The sequence below is a fragment of the Ochotona curzoniae genome, unplaced genomic scaffold (genome assembly GCF_017591425.1).
Source record: "Ochotona curzoniae isolate NIBS_2020 unplaced genomic scaffold, NIBS_Ocur_1.0 scaffold_1852, whole genome shotgun sequence".
Lineage (NCBI taxonomy): Eukaryota > Metazoa > Chordata > Mammalia > Lagomorpha > Ochotonidae > Ochotona > Ochotona curzoniae.
In genome coordinates, this window is record NW_024467087.1 from 37,114,904 (window position 1) to 37,133,551 (window position 18,648).

General features: G+C 40.6%; 1 protein-coding gene across 1 annotated transcript in view; it reads left to right on the top strand.

The window, feature by feature from the left end:
• The first annotated feature begins 8,463 nt into the window (after nucleotides 1–8,463).
• Nucleotides 8,464–18,648, top strand: part of SYTL4 (synaptotagmin like 4) — a 52,710-nt gene continuing 42,525 nt past the window's right edge. The window contains exon 1 of the mRNA XM_040999886.1: nucleotides 8,464–8,582. The gene's annotated coding sequence lies outside the window, so the exon portion shown is untranslated. The remainder of the gene's footprint in view (nucleotides 8,583–18,648) is intronic.

Consider the following 18,648-nt stretch of genomic DNA (forward strand, 5'->3'; position numbering starts at 1 on the left):
TATTGTCTTGATTACATTTTGAATTATGTATTATAACTCATTGTACTTCCATTTCCATATCTGTAAAATAGAGGTGTAATACCAATTTCTACACCACAGAATTCTTTAGAAGAATTGGAGTTTTAAAATATTTCTAATTTTTAGAAAGGCAGAGAGAGAGAGAGAGAGTGAGAGACAGATAAAGGAGATTTCTCATCTTGTCGATTCACTTCCAAAATGCCTATGGTAGCCTGGGCTGGGTCAGGTCAAAGCCAGGAGCCCTGAATACCATCTGCCATTAGCAGGGAGACAGGATCTGAACAGGAGCTAAGACTGCAACAAGGCACTCTGGATATGAGATTTGGGTGTACTAAGTGGTGTTTCAACCACTGTAGTGAACACTCACCCATATCACAGGAATTTTATAAGAACTGAATGTGAGTGTATCTGTGCACACACGCACATGTGCTTGTGTATCTTAGATTAGTACATTAGAATAGTACTTAGAACATTAGTAAGTGCTGTGTATATTTGCTCTTATAAGTGCTATTGTTTATTTTCTCTGACTTAGAATGTAAGCTCTATATGTACAAAATACTTTTTTTGTCTAATGTTGGTTTTATAGTACCTCAAGAGTACATTAACAGGTGTGAGTAAATGTTAGTAATGTTAAGGTGTGGGCAGAAATAGTGAGGTCTGAGAAGGTTAAGAAAGAAGAACTGGGAAACAATGATGTGCCAGAAACTAAGGAGACTTTAACAGGACACAAGTGGGTAACAGTGGCAAATATTGCTATACTATTGTCAAGATGCATGGGAAATCAGTAGAGGGAGAGGAGTTGGGGAGAGGGAGTAGAAGAATTCCTTGAGCTTATGGAACTTTATCATGAAAAGAATTTAAAGGCAAATAAAGATAAAAAGTGATAATTTCATTGGGCCCAGTGTGGTGGCGCAGTGGTTAAGGTCCTTGCCTTGCACCCCCGGGATCCCATATGGGCGCCAGTTCTAATCCCGGCGGCCCCGCTTCCCTTCCAGCTCCCTGCTTGTGGCCCGGGAAAGCAGTCGAGGACGGCCCAAAGCTTTGGGACCCTGCACCCGCGTGGGAGACCTGGAAGAGGTTTCTGGCTTCGGATCGGCATAGCATCGACCATTGCGGCTCACTTGGGGAGTGAATCATCGGACGGAAGATCTTCCTCTCTGTCTCTTCTCTCTGTATATCTGCCTTTCCAATAAATAAATAAATAAATAAATCTTAAAAAAAAGTGATCATTTTATTTTGCCAAAAAGAGCTTTGGCTTTTTTCTTTTGTATCTTGGCAAATATTGGATTTCTTTCCCTAAAAGATGCTTTCAGTAAAATGAATGAAAAAGTGCCAGAGAAAGGGAGATAAGAAGAGTAAGAGATCTTCCATTACTATTTCGTTTCTCTAATTGGCTGCCACAGTTAGTGGTAGGCCAGGCTGGAGCCAGGAACTACCATTGGCTCTCCTGGGTGGGGGCAGGGACCCAAGCACTTGGGTCATCTTCTGTTTTCCCAGGCAGGTTAGCCAGGAGCTGGATTAAAAATGGAGTATCTGGGGCCCAAACTGTAGCTCTGGTTTGGGATGCCAGTGTTTTAGGAGGGTGCTTAAACCACATCACTGGCCCTGTAATAAACCTTTGATAATAATTCTTCACATAGAGAGCCAAAAACAAAATGTAATATAGATGAGTGAGATTGACATTTTGGGATTGAATGATTATTGTTTACAACCTTACATATTAAGGAATATGGGGTTTATTTTTATTTTCTACTTGCTATGTTTTGATATCATTACCTAATTGAGGGTCAATCCTGTGATTGCTAAGTGGAATGAATGTATGCCACTCTAAAAATTTAGCTAAATGGATTAAGTAGGAGGGTGGGTGGGGAATATGGGCAGGAAGAAAGATACTATGGGAAGTACCACTTTGCTTCTAGATTTGTGCTATGAAATACATTCACTTTACATAAATAATATAAATCATAAAATAAGTTTTCGGCACGGGAGTTGATGTTGTTATACAGTGAGTCAAGCCACTGTTTATAACAGGAGAATCCCATAGTGGAGTGCAAGCTTAAGCCCTGGCCACTGGTGCTGGTGTTGTAGCACAGTAAATAAAACCACTGCTGTGATGCCAGCATTCCATATGGGCAATGGCTTGTGTCCTGGTTGTTCCATTTCCAATTGGGCTGTCTGCTAATGGTTGAGCTAAGCAGCAGAAGATGGCTAAAGTTTTGGGTCCTTGTCACCCATATGGTAGACTTGAATGAAGTTCCTGGTTCCTGACTTCAGCCAGGCCCAGCCCTGACCATTGTAGCCATCTGGGGAATGAACCAGGAGATGGAAGATCTCCCTATCTCTCTCACATCCTCTGTCTCTGTCTATAACTCTTTCAAATACAAATAAACAAATGTTTCTTAAAAGGTAGAATTAGCAGGTAGTTATTTTGGCATAATTAAAAAAAATACATGCTTAGTTATTTTCCCATAATATACATTTTCATGAACTTTGTGAAGCACCTTTTATACAAATGGCTAAAAAGTGCGTAAAAAGTGTTAACACAGTGGCATAGCATGTTAATTCTTAGTCTGTGGCACCAGGATCCCATATGAGCTGCAATACATGTCCTGGCTGGTCCATTTCTGATCCAGTTACCTGCTATGGCCTGGGAAAGCAATGGAGGATGGTTAAAATACTGGGGACCATGCACCCACATGGGAGACTCTTTGGAAGAAGCCTCTGGTTCCTGGCTTTGGATCAGCTCAGGTCCAGTCACTGTGGCCATTTGCAGGGGCAGTGAACCACTGGGTGTAAGATTCCTCTCTCTCTCTGTCTCTCCTCTTTATAAGCCTGCCTTTCAGAGAAAAATAAATAGAATCAATTTTTCAAAGATGCTCAACCTTATTAATGGTTAGGACCATCTGAATCAAAAGTGCGATGAGATTAACACTTTTTGCTCTCTAAATGATAAAAAGGCTGATAATAAAAAGTGTTCTCAAGGATGTAGAGAAATTGAAACCCACATGCATTGCTGCTAGGAATGCAAAATGGGGCAACCACTTTGAAAAAAACATTTTGGCAGTTTCTGAAAGGATTAAAATAAAGTTACTGTATGACCCAGGAATTCTATGCCTAGGTGTATACACAAGCATTTTAAAGACAAATGATCACACAAACCTCATACATGAATGCTTATGATGGCATTACTCATAATAATCAAAATGTGGAAACAGCAAGATGTATTAACTTCTGAAAGGTTAAAGAAAATGTAAGCCTGGTATGATGTCTCCAGGGCTAAATTCTCCCCTTTCTAGTGCCAGCATCCCATACCAGCACCGGTTCATGTCCTGGTTACTTCACTTTCCATCCAACTCCCTGCTTATGACCTGTGAAAGCAGTAGAGGATGGTCCAAAGTCTTGGGACCCTGTACCCATGTAGAAGATCTGGAAGGAGTTCCTGGCTCCTGGTCCCTGTCTTAGATCAGCTCAGTTCCAGCTGCTGTTGACATTTGGGGAGTAAATCAGAGGATGGAAGATCTTTCTATCCTTCTTTCCATAAATCTGATCTGCCTTTCCAATAAAAATAAGTAAATTTTTTAAAAAGAAAATGTGATATATACATTCAATGGAATATTATTCAGCCATAAAAAGATGAGCACAGATTTGAGTGATGTCACCAAAAATGTCAGAATAGGACTCTGTGAATGTACATAATTAGCTATAGACAAAGCCCAAATTCTTCAACGTATGATTTACAAGGCCTCTGAAGTTCTATCTCTTATACATATATTATTATACATATATTATGAATTGAACTGAGTACACCAAAATTCCTTTGTTGAAGTCCCCAGTACAGCAGAATGTGTCCTAAGTTAAAATAGTCATTACAGATGTAATTAGTTAAGATGAAGTCATGAGGGTAATACTAATTTCATATCATTGCTATCCTAATAAAAAGGGGAAAGTTTAAACAGAATGGAAGACTCAGTCTGCTTTTTTTATGCTACGCTCACTGTAGATACTAAGTGCATTCAGTTTACTTTCTTAGTAAACTATTATTCAACATGTTATGAAAGGGGGTGTCTTGGAAATTAGAATGAAAACTTTGGCAATCAGAAAGTACCTGATCAATAGGAGAATAGATGAATAGATTTGCAATATCTTTACATCCTAGAATGTTCCGTAAAAGTGAAAATAGATGAAATAGAGTTGTATTTATCAACAAAACTAACTACCATAAAGACAATGCTGAGTGAAGAAAGCAAACTTCAGAAAGAACATCGAGCGATAATATTTATGTAAGGCACTACATACTATTTAGAAATAGACATTTATTTATTAAATTTATATAGATATACATGGAAACAATCAAGAAAAACCTGAGATGGTACAAATTGTGTGATGAAAGACTACACAGGTGGCTTCACTTCAATTGTTTTGGTAATGTTTTATAAAACTGGGTAATTGAAATGTCCTGGTTGTTACATTAGAATAAATATTATTAGCCATTTTAAATACCTCATAATTTGTTTTAAAAGGAATTGCCCAACACTGAGGTATTCTGTCTCTGGTACTGAAGAAAATCCCCCTCTTTTTAAGTTTTTGCTAGTCAGAATTTCTTCTACTGGCAAAGTTGAACAACTCATTGAATCTAGTTATTCATTAGACCGGAGATTACTTACTATACATAGGATGATAATCCATAAATTCTTGTTTGCATTTATGTATAGGATGTGGCTTGAATTAGACTTTTCCTAATATTTTGTGTAAGAATTTGAGTATGGGGCAGGCACTGTGGCATAATAGGCTTAGCATCCTCATGCTCTTTGCCGGCATCTCATATCGGTGCTGGTTTGAGTCCCTGCTGCTCCACTTCTGATCCAGCTCCTTGCTAATGTGTCTGGGAAAGCAATATAAAATGGGCCAAGTTCTTAGGTCTCTGCACCCACATAGGAAACATGGAAGATGCTCCAGGCTCCTGTCTTTGGACCAGCCCAGTTCTGGCCATTGCACCCATTTGGGGAGTGAACCAGGAGATGGAGGATCTCTCTTCCTCTGTCTCTCCTTCTGTCTCTGTAACTTTGCCTTTCCAATAAAAACAAACAAATCTTTGATGAAAGAATTTGCACACTGAACATTGTGGCAGACAAGGAGGATCAAACAGAAATGGACAGTGTTTTCAAAGCTTGTGTTATCCAGCCATTGGCTTGTGTGGTGTGTTTCGTTATTTATGTTGATCTGTCTCCCTTTTTGTAGCTGGCAAGTGAGACTGTCTTAGGGATGAGCAGTCAAACCCTCATGTCCTCTTCAGTGAGGTAGGCTTGGGAGAGGGAGAAACTGTATGCATGGAAATAAGCGAAAATTTAACATCTTGCTCCAGGGAGAAGAGGGTTGGAGTAAACATTTCCTGATGTTATTTCTGGCCAGAAGCCCTTCCAGCTCCTGCCCAGCATTATCTGTAAAGAATGAGAGTAGAGCTTGATGTGAGTTTTCATAGGTCAAGTTTGGCAAGGCTAAAACACATTCAAAATCCAGAACTGATTGGGGGTCCTGAGGGCGGGGCTGACTTGGAAAAGCTCAAAACAATAAAGGGGATTTCTCTGTGAAATGTCTTCTTCACATTTTAGGATAGAAATGGGATATGAGAGATTACAGGATAGAAGAAAATTCTGGATTTTCCAGGTCTCAGATCCTAGAACCTTTACTTTTACTATTTTGAGTGCTAAGTTGGAATGAACTTTTGCCCTTTAAAGATTTTCAGTAATTTTTTTAAAGATCTATTTATTTTATTGGAAAATCAGAAATACAGAGAGGGGGAGATAGACAGAGGAAGATCTTCTGTCCGCTGATTCACTCCCCAGGTGGCCACAATGGCCGAAGCTGCACCAATCAGAAGCCAGGAGCCAGAAACCACCTCTAGGTCTTCCATATGGGTGTAGGGTCCCAAGGTTTTGGGCCATCTTCCACTTCTTTCTCAGGCCACAAGCCGGGAGCTGGACAGGAAGCAGGGCCTCTGGGATTAGAACCGGTGCCCATATGGGATCCCAGCACATTCAAGCGAGGCCCTCAATAATATTTTTATATTATCAAAGCTATATATACTCATTATAGGAAAGCTGAAAAATCCAGAAATGTAGAAGAAAAATGAAATTCACTTAGTTCCACCACCTACAGACTTGTTTCTTTATTGTTTCCATGCATATCCCAATTTCCCCTATTATTGTTATCAGGTTATATCTATCCTACTTTCAATCACTACAGCAAAGCATTCCCTTGTAATTATAAGCTATATGTAAATATCAGTAGGCTGTATAATATTCAGTATATATTGAGCCAATATATATTGATTAATAGAATATTGATGTTATACATAATATATAACACACATTATATAGTTAATTATATATTATTATGTTATATTTTATCACTATAATATTGATGATTAGGCTATAGTTTGCTTAATCATTGAACCATTTCTCTTGGTATTTTAATAATACTAGAGTTAACATAGCTGACCAACAAAAAAAAATAAAACCATTGTGTATCTCTTTTTCTTAAGTATATATCCATTCATTAATTGATTAATACAAATGTTACTGAAGACCTATATATGCTAGGTACTGTTTCAGATTAGATTTCTGCCTTGAGTGGCATGTTGTCCTTTACTGAACTAGGAAATCCTGGGGAAGATGCAGCTTTGGATATATTGCATTTGAAAGGCATTCAAGTAAAAATATCAAGAAAACAGAACTCAATTAAGTGGTCTGGGTAGAATTTTCAAGTTACACTTGTGGCCATATAGATGGTAAAACCAAGTGAGTGAAAGAAGTCATTGAGGGAGGAGTGTATATATCCCAGGTTTGAAAATGTCCACCTTTTAGACATCAGATACCAAAAAGGAGTAAACCAATGAAAGAGACTTAGGAGAGGGCAAAAGAGTGGGAGGAAAAGCAAGAGAACAATGTGAAAGATGCCACTGGAAGATTTTCAAAGAGGAGGAAATTGTTAACACTGTTAAATGTAAAGGAGAGGTCAGGATGGAAGGGACTGACAATACCTTATTTATTTATTTATTTATCTATTTATTTATTTGAGGGTTTTACTGACACAGAGGATGGTTGAGTATTTTGGTGAGCACAGTGGGTGGAAAGAAGCCAGGTTGCTGAGGGTTACAGAATGTATGAGAAATGCGTGAAAATTGCAAATGTACCTATAAGGTGCATTTTTAGTGAATTTGCCCGCCCTCATGTGTACACAAGATACACGTTTCTCTAAGGAAGAATATTTATTTATTGATTTGAAAGTAAGAGTTACAGAGCGAGGGGGAAGAGTGCTTTTATTCACTGATTAACTCCCTAAATGGTCACATTGGCCCATGTTGGGTCTAGCCAAAGCCAAGAACCAGAAATTTCTTCTAGGTCTGTCACATTGTTTGCAGGGGATCAGATACTTAGGCCATTTTCTAGTGCTTTTTCATTAGGAGGGGGCTGCATTGGAAGTGGAGCAGCTGGAACTCAAATTGGTCTCCAAATGAGATGCTGGCGTCACCGGCTGCAGCTTTACCCACTGCGTCACAACCCCAGCCCTGACAGGATACATTATTTTTAAGATAGTACAGACCATGTTTAATTTCTGATGCCAGATGGGAGAGACTTGAGAATGGTAGATTTGAAGAAACAAGGTTGGGGAGGGGGCTGCTGCAATTACTGAACAGATATTAACATTCTACAATCTATTGATATAGCTTATTCAAACGCTTTCAAAAACGTTTTTGAGCAACATACATTCGTACACTTGATCTTAGCCAAAAGGCCGAGGAGCGATGCAACAGACGCTTCTACCAGCAATCATGAGAGTACTTCTTTGGTGGTCACTTTGCAACAATTTTCATTGGAAAAAAAAAAAGAAAGAAAAAGAAACTCTCTTTGCTTACTGTTGTAGTTTGCTCTTCTTTGATTACCAGTGAGTTGGTATTTTAGTTGGTTGTGTTCTTGAAATGCGCATGTGTGAGTTTACTCTGTGTTCTCTGCTAAAACATTTTTGTTGTGGGCAAACTGTCTGCCATAGAAAGCCAAAAGTCAAGGAATCAGAAAGGTATCATATGTTACCTTCCTCATTTGCATATTCAGACTCTATCTTCTTAGAAGCATCTGACAGTTTGACAACTTTTGGCTCAGTTGAACAGGAGGAGGTGATTTTACCATCTCCAGAAAGCCACTACAGATGGTAATAAAGGACGTGGAAAGAGGAGGGGGGAGCACACCTACTCTTGGACCCCTATCTTCAGTCCCCAAGTTCCCTTTTCTAACCTGAGAGGTCATCCCTTAAGTACCTTAAGGTTTTGACTGCCAGAGGTTTTCTTTGAGTTGAACGACCGGACTAAGGAGCGCCAGCGCAGTGCGGCCCCTTTAAGAGCCCAGCTCCTCCCAGCTCCAGGGAAAGTTGCAGCTTTTTCCGCCTGCTGGGAGGGTGAGGAGGGCCGGCCGTTCAGAGGACTTCAGGTCTTCTAGGAGTCGGAGACCCTTCCCTGACTCCGGTCCCGGGACGTGTAGTCTTCTCGTGGCACCTGTTGCTGGTGACAGGTAGGGCTACAGCTAGCGGCTGCCCGCTCCCGCGCTGTCGCTCTGGGACTCCTTTAGACCCCCCAACCCCTCTTCGCTGCTGAAGCGCCCCCACCCCACGTCGGGGACCCGCGCTGTTCCCCACCTCTTCTTTGCTCCCCACGTCTTTGGTGCTTCGTGGCTGACTGCCTGACCCGTGTCCCCTGCTTGCCTCTCTGAACCGCACCCCCACGCCGGGACGCCGTCTGCTTGGGGCGGTTCCTCCTTAGCACTTTTCGTTTTTCACTGGCAACTTCTGACCCACGCGTGGCTAACGCTGACTGTGGCCGTCTGGGCGCTACTCCCTCCTTTGCACCCCTCTTGCAGAGTGCCCAGGCTCTTCCCGCCAGCCGGGAGCCCGGGTTTCTCCCTTAGGGGAGGGGGTGGGGGTAGGATCCAGGCTGGGAAGTACCTTTCCGTGGGTTCTTCTCTCAGCATTCTGCTGTCACTCGGGATCTCTGTCCTGCACTGTCTCCTGACCCCGGACCTCTCGCTGGCTGCCTTGGCCTTGACCCGACCCTTCCCGCCACCGTGAGGTCAGTTGGCCCCCTAGCACTGCCACAGTGGGCTTCTTTTGCGCTTAGGGCCGGGAACTTGACACTCTGGAACTGAGCTACTTTTTTTGGTCTCCTTTCATTGCTTCTTGGCCTTTTGGCTAAGATCAAATGTATTTGTCTCCCTTCAAGCAGGCAAGGTGAGGTTTGCCCTGAAGCAGGGTCTCCAGAACCCTCAGAAGGCATACAGAACACCTGTGTCTCCTGTGATGGTTCTTAAAGAGACATGCAAAGAAAGGTGTTCCTCTAGCCCTCAATATTAGATCAGATTGGGTTCGGGGACTTGAAATCATTTGATTAGAATTCTGGTGGCTTGAGAAAAAAAATCATGTTTTTTTTTTTCATGAAGCAACCAACTTTCCCCAAGCCTCTGCCTCTTCAGGGCCAGAGACCTTAGCATTCCAGAAGAGTTCTTTTGGCAGGTCCAATCCCAGACGTGGTGGACCTGTGAGGCAGAAATTAGTGTTCGGTACATTTAGGACCTCCTGCTTTTAACTGGCTTTTTTTCTGCTCTTTTACCTCCTGGCTCCCACCTCTCATAAATCCATTAATATCAACAAGTTAATGACCTAAAATGTTTACCCACTACTGTCAGCAGTTTAAGCAGAATTGTGGCCCTGATGGTGTTCTGGCTTTCTGTTTAGTTTTTTTTTTTTTTTTTTTTTTTTTTAATCATCAGCAAGAAACCCCAGGAGAAAAAGCCCATGAACTTGACTTGCAAGACTTGTGTATTTTGATAGCAGATGAACATTTTTGGTCACACAATTTCAAGTGCTTCACCCTGGGTCAGACCAGTGAAATGGAGCTTAGAGGCCATTCTGGGTTCTGGAGTAATTGGTGTGTGTGTCGGTGTACCATCCTGCCTGATGCTCTCTAGACTTTCCGTTTAACGGTGGCTAGTGGTATGGTTGTTAGAAAGCACTGAGTTAGGCACTGTGGGGAGTTCTTTCATCCTGTCTTATACAATCCTCGTGATGACTGCAATGCACACTATGGTTATAACCATGTTGGGAGGAAAAGGAGACTCCGAGGTTAGTGCCGCCTTCTAAATATCCAACTGACAGAGTCAGGCAGAGCTTGGGTTCTTATCCTGTCGTACCATGTCTGTAATGTTGGAAGTTAGGAATACTAAATCAATTGTGGGCAAAGACTACCTTGTTAAGAAACTTCCCTCCCAAGCTGAGGTATATCTGGGTCCTTGATTTCACTTCAGATACACTGCAAATACTAAGGACCACTTTCCTCACTGATGTCTTACCCGCTTCATTTCCAACGTGGGGCCAGCTGCCACATTGCCACTATCAGCACAGCCGTCCCTTCTCCAGTGTGCCCGAATGATGAACAAACCCTCCTGGGCTGTCAGCTCAGAGCTAATTGTCCTGAAGTTAGAGGAGAGTAACCCTGGAATGTAGGGATGTGCGCCAGGCGCCTCTCCTACTGGTTCAGAGAGAAATGAGTACGTGGTGAGTGATAAGGATTTCCGAACAGCCAAGCAGAGAGCCTGAGGGTGATGGTGTACCTGTCATGGGATGAATGAGATATTGTAGGCGGGGTGAGGTGGGGAGAGAATGTCCACCCTGATCCCACCTCTGAGACTTTGCTCAAACTACCCCAGCTGCTCTTTTTTTATTTTCTCTAGGAAAACAAGCTTGTCACCTATCCCCCCTCTACAATCATTAATTCCTTTTCATCTGTCAAAATTTAGCTGTAACATTACCTCCTTTGGGAAAGCCTTACACACATTTACTCCCCCAATTGGAACTAATAGTTAGCCTGTGTCCTAAAGCGCTTCTATTAGACCTCAGTAAAGCCCTTACTACCACTTGTAACTGTTTTTGCCACCTGGAAGGTTGTATCCTCTGCTAGGGCAAACTATGAATCTTGGAGTTCCCTTTGTCTTAAACACAAAAGATCAACAGACATTTCTGCTGGAAATGGGGGAAATCATGCCTTTCAGACACTGAGCTCTGGTGATGGTAAGCCATCAGGGTTTAAATGGCTATCATTTGAAGATCAAAAAGCAATACATTTTGGTGAGAATGTAGGGGAAAAGGTACCCTAACCCACGTAAACTAGTAATGTAAACTATATAGAATGTAAACTAGCACAACCCTCATGGAGCGTGGTATGGAGATATTGTAGAAATCTGAAAATAGATCTACTAGCTGTCCCACTTGTAAAAATTTACTCATATTAAATGAAATCAGCATATGAGAGTTATTTGTACATCCATGTTCATTGCAGCTCATTTCAAAATAGCTAAGATATGAAATCAACCGAGATGTCCATCAATGGATGAGTGGATAAAATAAATGTCACACGTGCATGTGCACGCGTGTGCACACACACACACACGAACACTACTCAGTCATAGAGAATGGAATATTGTTTTTGCAAAAAAATGGATGCAACTGGAAACCATTATGCTTTGTGAAATAAGCTGGTCCAAGAAAAATAAATGTTTACGTTGATCTGTGTATAAAACCACATAATCTATATGAGTGAGATTGACATTTTGAGATTTGATTATTTTTTTACTGCCTTTGTCTACACTCTTAAGGAACAGTAGGATTTTTTCTTACTTGCCATTTGTTAAATCCCTTACCTAATGGAGTTTTAACCCTATAATTATGAAGCAAACTGAAAATATGCTGTTATAAAAATAAAAAATGAAAAAGGAAGGAAGGGGGAGAGTGGGTGGGAAACATGGGCAGGAGGGAGGGTGGGGCAGGAAAGCATCACTATGTCCCTTAGTCTGTATTTGAAATATGTGAAATTTGTTCATTTCATTTTAAAATGTTTTACCAGTTTAAATGTTTTTATTTGTTTATATAGGTAAATTTAAGTTTATGTGTTTGTGTGTCTGTGTGTGTGTATGCACATGTGTGTGAAGATCCCCTGAACTCTTAAAAATCTTGTGGCTAGGATTTTGGACCTAAATGTCACTTGTATGTGCAGACTTTTTTTTTGCCGTGTTATTTAAACTTTCAGCCTCTCATCTACCTTAATAGATTTTCCTAGCTTTTTGTCTATCTTCCCTACCCTGGGCCACCCCTCTTCCCATCACATCAAATGTAATATAAACTCTATGTTGATAGGGACTGCTGTCTCTTGAATTCAACAGTAGACTCCAGGGCCCAGACCTGAGTCTGGCACATTGTAGAAACATATTACCATCAGTTAAATACACGAATTAATGACAGTTCCAAAGTAAGAACTGACATTCTTTTGTGCTCTCCTGGAGGTGAAAATAAGTCTACCCACTTTGTAGCCCCATAAGTGTAAGGTTGCCCCAGGCTAGTTCTTGCAAAGATTTCCTTCTGCTGAATTTGGCTTTAAGATTGAATTTCTGACAATAACCTTGGCCCAGTTGAAAGTGCTTACCTCTACCCGCCCCCATTCTCTTTTTTAAAGTGTGAGTCTGTATATGGAAACTTCTGAAGTTTAGAAGGGGAACTGCAAAGATGCTATGCTCCTCAGTATAGGAAGGGAGTTACACTGGGAGGAGAGGGTGTGAAATATCAGATTTCTTGGGCAGTTGGCAAGCTCAGTCAGAGGCTGGAGAAAGTTGCTGTCCCACAGGGAAGTGAACAAAACATAAAAGATTCCACCAGTTAGGCATCTGGCCTCATGTCAGCCTTAGTGTTTTAGGTGCAGGGTGGTTATTGGCTTGTGAACGTTATGGAGCTATATAACTGATATTAGGATTGTGCAGTATTAGAAAATCGGTATATGACATTTTGAAATGTTTAGAAAGAAGTAAATAAAAGGCCTGAGTCCATTTAATGACAGGTCTGGAAGGAGTTGGTGCTTTGTTTAGGTGGCAAATATGTGAATGTCTCCTTTTAATATATATTCACTTTTTTAAAAACTTGAGTTTGTATTTTAAAAAATGATTTAGCCTCTTCTAAATTGGTCTCTCCCACCCATGAACACTGGAGTGATCAAGGGGCCAGTGTGTTCTTTCCCCTATCTGGAAGCTTTCTAGAGCTTCTTGCTCTTGCTCAGCCCCATGGCATTAAGTTGCATCTACCTATATGCTCATCACTCTCATGTAGATGTATTTTGACTTTCGGCTTTTTCTAAGCTGCAGCCTGACATGTTCAGTGACTTATTTGATTCTTCTACTTGTCTATCAAATAGACACGTTAAATATAATGTGGCCTAAATAGGAGTACCTGATTGCTCTTGCATGCCTCAGCTTTTTCCTCAACCTTCTGTGACTCAGTAAAATGACACCATTTCTCCATTCAGTTGCTCAAACCAAAAGCTAAGGGTCACCCTTGATTTCTCCCCACATTCAGTTCATCAGGAAGCCCTGCTGACCTGAATTGGAAACTCTTACATTGTGCCCCATGCAGTAAACATCCGTGTACCATGCGAAAGTGTCTCCTTGTAAATATACACGTATTTTTGTGACATAGTATCTTCTAGGAAAATTTTCTGTGTCAAGGACCAATCCACTGCACTGCATTGGACCACAGTTAGTAATGTATTGTGTATTTTAAAACTACTCAAAAATAGATTTTAAATATTCCCCCATAAAAACAAAGATGTTGGTGAGGTGATCTATAAATTGATTAACCTGATTAGGTCTTCTTACAAAGGAATTTATATTATCACCATTCAGAATTTTTCCTCATGATCTTGCAGAGGACAATCTTCATTTTTTTGCCAATCTGATAGGTTATAAAAGTACTATTCAACTGATGTAAATTCACATTTTTTCTGGTCAATAGTAAGGCTGAGCATCTTTTCTTGTGTTTTAACTATTTTTTTTTGTTTTTCCTGAGACTTGTTCTTTCATAATCTTTGTACATTTTTCTTTTGGGTTATTCATTTATTTGTAAGAATGTATGTTCATTACAGATATCTACCCATTTCCTGTTATATAGTGCAAGTTTATTTTTTTCTCTCTAGTCTGTCGTATGTCATAAATTTGTTTATGATGTGCACCTCTTTTGTAATCAGATAAACATGCTATAAAACATTTTAAAACACACACTCATTAGATTTGGCAATTAGGAAGTCAATGATGACATCAGTTCAGGAGGAGAGGAGGCAGATCATAAATGGTTGGGAAGTGAAAACTGAGAGGGCCTTTTTGGAGTATAGTACACATATTGAAGGAGCTGGTTCATGGTGAGAAAGAGAGATTTCTTATAGGCATCAGGGCACATAATAGACCGTTAATTGCCTTTTAAAATTTATTTTATTTTCAAAAAAAGATTTATTTTTATTGAAAAGGCAGATCAAATTAACTGGGAGACGGAGAGACAGAAAGAAAGAATTTCCATCTGCAGGTTCGCTCCCCAAGTGGCCGCAATGGCCAGAGCTGAGCCAATCTGAAGCCAGGAGCTTCTTGCAGGTCTTCCACATGAGTACAGGGTCCCAAGGCTTTGGGCCATCCTTTACTGCTCTCCCAGGCCACAAGCAGGGAGCTGGACGGGAATTGGGGCAGCTGGGACACAAAGTGGTGCCCATATGGGATCCTTTCGCTTGTAAGGCAAGAATGTAGGCATTGAGCCAGGCCCATACTATTTTAAGTATAAAAGAGGGATGAGCCCATGTATGGGTAGATGGCATAAAGCTTGATGGTGCAAGTTTTCTTCAGAAACAGGAGGGTAGTGTTGCCAGAACGAAAGGGGAGCTGGGACAGACTGGCTGTAGAGAAAGGGCAGGAGATAAACGGTAAAGAGAGAAGGATTTGGTGATGCCATGGAGATGGAAAGAACTATGGAGGGACAGAATTTTGAGGCAGGTTCCTCCTGCCTCAAGTAAAGGACTGAAATGGCATTTAAAGGAATAGAAAGTGGAGTTTTGTTTATGATCGTATTGCCTTTTTTGATATACATATGTATATGTATGCATGATTGCATACCAGAAACCTGTACAAGGGCACTATTAAAAGTTCATGAAAAGTAGAATTGGAAGCTAACTTAGTACAAAAACTTGAAATTCATAATAGGATGGAATCTACAAAAATATTGTGGTGGCCCTGGCGTGATAGCGTAGTGGTCGCTGGTTCTAACCCCGGCGGCCCTGCTTCCCATGCAGCTCCCTGCCTGTGGCCTGGGAAAGCAGTCGAGGATGGCCCAAAGCTTTAGGACCCTGCACCCACGTGGGAGACCCAGAAGAGCTCCTAGCTTTAATCTGAAGCCAGGCTCAGATTGGCTCAGCTCCAGCTGTTGCGGTCATTTGGGGTGTGAACCATCGGATGGAAGATCTTCCTCTCTGTCTCAACTCCTCTCTGTATATCCACTTTTCAATAAAAATAAATAAATCTAAAAAAAAGAAGAAAAGTTATATAAAAAAAGGTATTGGGGAAAATGTGTTTTTTAAAAAATGATGCATGAAAAAAAATGATGCATGACTTCATATTATCTTTCAATTCCCTTTACTCAAACCTTTTCAAGTACTGTCAATTATACTTCCATAAAGCTGGAGAAAAGTGAACCAAACAATAGTAAGAGGATTGGATAAGTTGAATTTGTGTCTGCCTTGAATCACAGAACTCAATATCTATTCTTTCCAAAAGCGTCTGTCAGTTCAGGTATGTAAAGAGAGTGAATTTCTAGTTTGAGAGATTTTTGGAGGGAGCAGTGAGAGAAATATGATAGAGTATCATGTTGGATAGTGCTGCTGGAAAAGTAGTGAAAATTAGGACTTGGTGTGGTTTCTATATCTGTGACTAAACCCTACCTTTAAACATGAATTCATGTTTGTTTTAAGAGATTGAGAAATTTCATGATATTCATGCTGTTTCTTTCTTTCTTTCTTTTTTTAAAAGAAGTTTCATTTATTTGAAAGGGAGGGAAAGAGCGTAGGAGGAAGAGTTTGAGGGAGTCAGGGAAGGAGGAAGAGTGGGGGAGAGAGAGAGAGGGAAAGATCTTTCACCTGCTGATTCATCTCACAAATGGCTACAATAACCCCAGGCTGGGCTGGGCTGGGCAGGAGCTCCATCTGTGTCTGCTGCGTAGGTGGTAACAACCCAAGCACTAGGGCCATCTTTTCTTGCTTTCCAGGTGCAATAGTCAGATTCTGGAAAAAAAAAAATGCAGAGCAGGCAAGACTCAAACCAGCACTGCAACATGGAGTGCTGATGTCACAGTGGTGGCTTAACCTGCTGTATCACACCAGCCCTTAAGGTTCAACTTTCTAGGAATCAAATTGTCACATTGCTTTCTAACAGGTTTTGCCAGTTTGAACTCTACCAAAAGGCATGGGAGTACCTCTTATATCTTCCTTTAAAAAAAAGTGAATGTTGGGGCCAGCACTGTAGCACTGGCATCTTGTATGGGCAGTAGTTCAAGTCCTGGATGTTCTACTTCTGATCCAGCTAATACACCTGGGAAGGCAGTGCAAGAAGTCCAGGTGCTTGAGCACCAACATGGGAGGCTGGGAGAAAGCACCTGGCTCCTGGCTTCAGACTCAGCTCCAACTATGGTGACCCTTTGGGAATTAAACCAGCAGATGGAAGAACTCTCACTTTCTCACTTTTTCTCTCTCTCGCTCCTTCTTTCCCTCCCTCTCTTTCTCTGTGTGTGCATGCTTATTTTGGTCTGTTTCTCTGTAACTCTGACTTTCAAATAAATAAAGTATTTGCTAAAAAGTGAATGTTGTTTTTCTAACAATCAAATGTTAAAAAGCAATCCTTATTTCCACTAAGTGTGAAAGTTTCTTTGATACCTATTGGTTATTTAATTTTCCTCCTTTAAGAATGATCTTTTCATGGTCTCTACTGGATGCTTACCTCACTTTGGTTTGAGTGTGTCTCTCTTTCCATGTTTGAAACCTTTAAATGCCTTTTTCTCCTGCCTTCCTTTTGCTGGGGAGAGCTTGAAATGTTTGTCACCAGTCCCTATGGCCATTCCTATTTGATCTCCTTTGAACCTTTTTCTTATTTAGTTTTGAAATATTGTTGTATTCAGGTATCTAACTATGGTTTCTTATTTATCACAATAAAATTAACAAGAAGTCTTCTGTGCTTATCTGGTTCTCCAGAAGTAGCAATTTTAGATTTATATTTATTTCTAAGACATTTTACATGCTTGTATATTTCCATCCATTTATCTATCCATCCAATATGTCTATACTTACAAGTAAATCATATAAAGCGAATCATAATACATCTGTTTCTCTGTGTATCTTTTTTATTTGCTATGTTTTGAAAAGCTTTTAGTGTCAATATACCTAGAACTACCTCTTTAACTCACTGATCCATTATATGTATGGATCATTAACTAATCCATTTCTAGTTGCTAAATGTTCTTTAATTTTTTTGCTGTTTCAGCATTCAACATATTTATGATATATATTTTAAAATTTGCTTAATTATCTGTAGAACACATTTTTCACAGTGGAATGACTCCCTCAACAAGCAATCAGTGGAGCTAAAGACTCAAGAGAGGTCTGGAAGGATAAAGAGCAAAAATTAACTCTCCGTTGGATTTAAGAGGTTCTTGGAGACCTTACAGTAATTTCAGGGGAGTGTGGCGAAGAAAGCCTACACTCTGATAAGGTGAGAAATGATTGAGGAGATGAGGAAGTGGGGTTGATTCCTTAGGTAAGTTTGGCTCTAAAGAGCAGAGAAAGAATAGTATCAGAGGAGGAGTTGGAATCCAAGGAATTTATTTATTTTTAATTCAGGAAGCACTTAAGTGTCTTTAAAGGTTGATAGGAAGAAGGAAATAACTGAAAGAGCACAGGCCTTACAGGGCAAAGTCCTTATGCCGATGGGAGAGGAACCAGAATGAGGTAGAGAGTTATCCTGAATAAGTATGGATGAAAATGTGTTTATAGATTCAGCAGCAGCAACTTTTCTTATGGGATTTATGTTACTCTGGTGTAAGAGGGAAGGCCAGACACTCAAGGCAGAGGCTGCATAGGATAAGGTTTGGGTTGGATGTTTGAGGTGTATTTAAAGAACTGCTATAGAGAACCAGGAGAGCAGGTGAGGACTAGGATAACATAGTTGTAGTGCTGGGCAATGTTGTGCTGAGCTTGGTGACCAAGAATTCATATGGATAATAATCTACCAGACTGTGATTTTTTCCAGTAGATTTCAGGAGTCCTCGTGTGGGCATAAAGCACAATAGTTGGGTTTAGAAGGGTTATGTTTTAAATCATGTATTTGCAATAAGACTACATGTTATTGAGGATATTGACACGAGTATAGTTGAAATAATGGAGTCCAAGTGCCTAGGAAGACAATGCATGCAGAAGGCAAATGACAAGGTGAGAGCAGAAGGGTCTACTGGAAGCCCACTTTCCTCTCATGAAGTCTGAGACGAGGTATGTAGCTGGGGAGGTCATTGAGTGAACAGGTTAGACAGACAGGAGGTTGTAGCCAGAAAGAAGTAGTGAATATCAAAGGTGAAGTGCTAGGTGATAAGTCCTTGGGTGTGACTAAATATGATACATAGTATTCTTCATGCAGCCCATTTATTCAGCAAATATTTGTTGTGTACATATTACAGGCCAGGCAGTGTTCT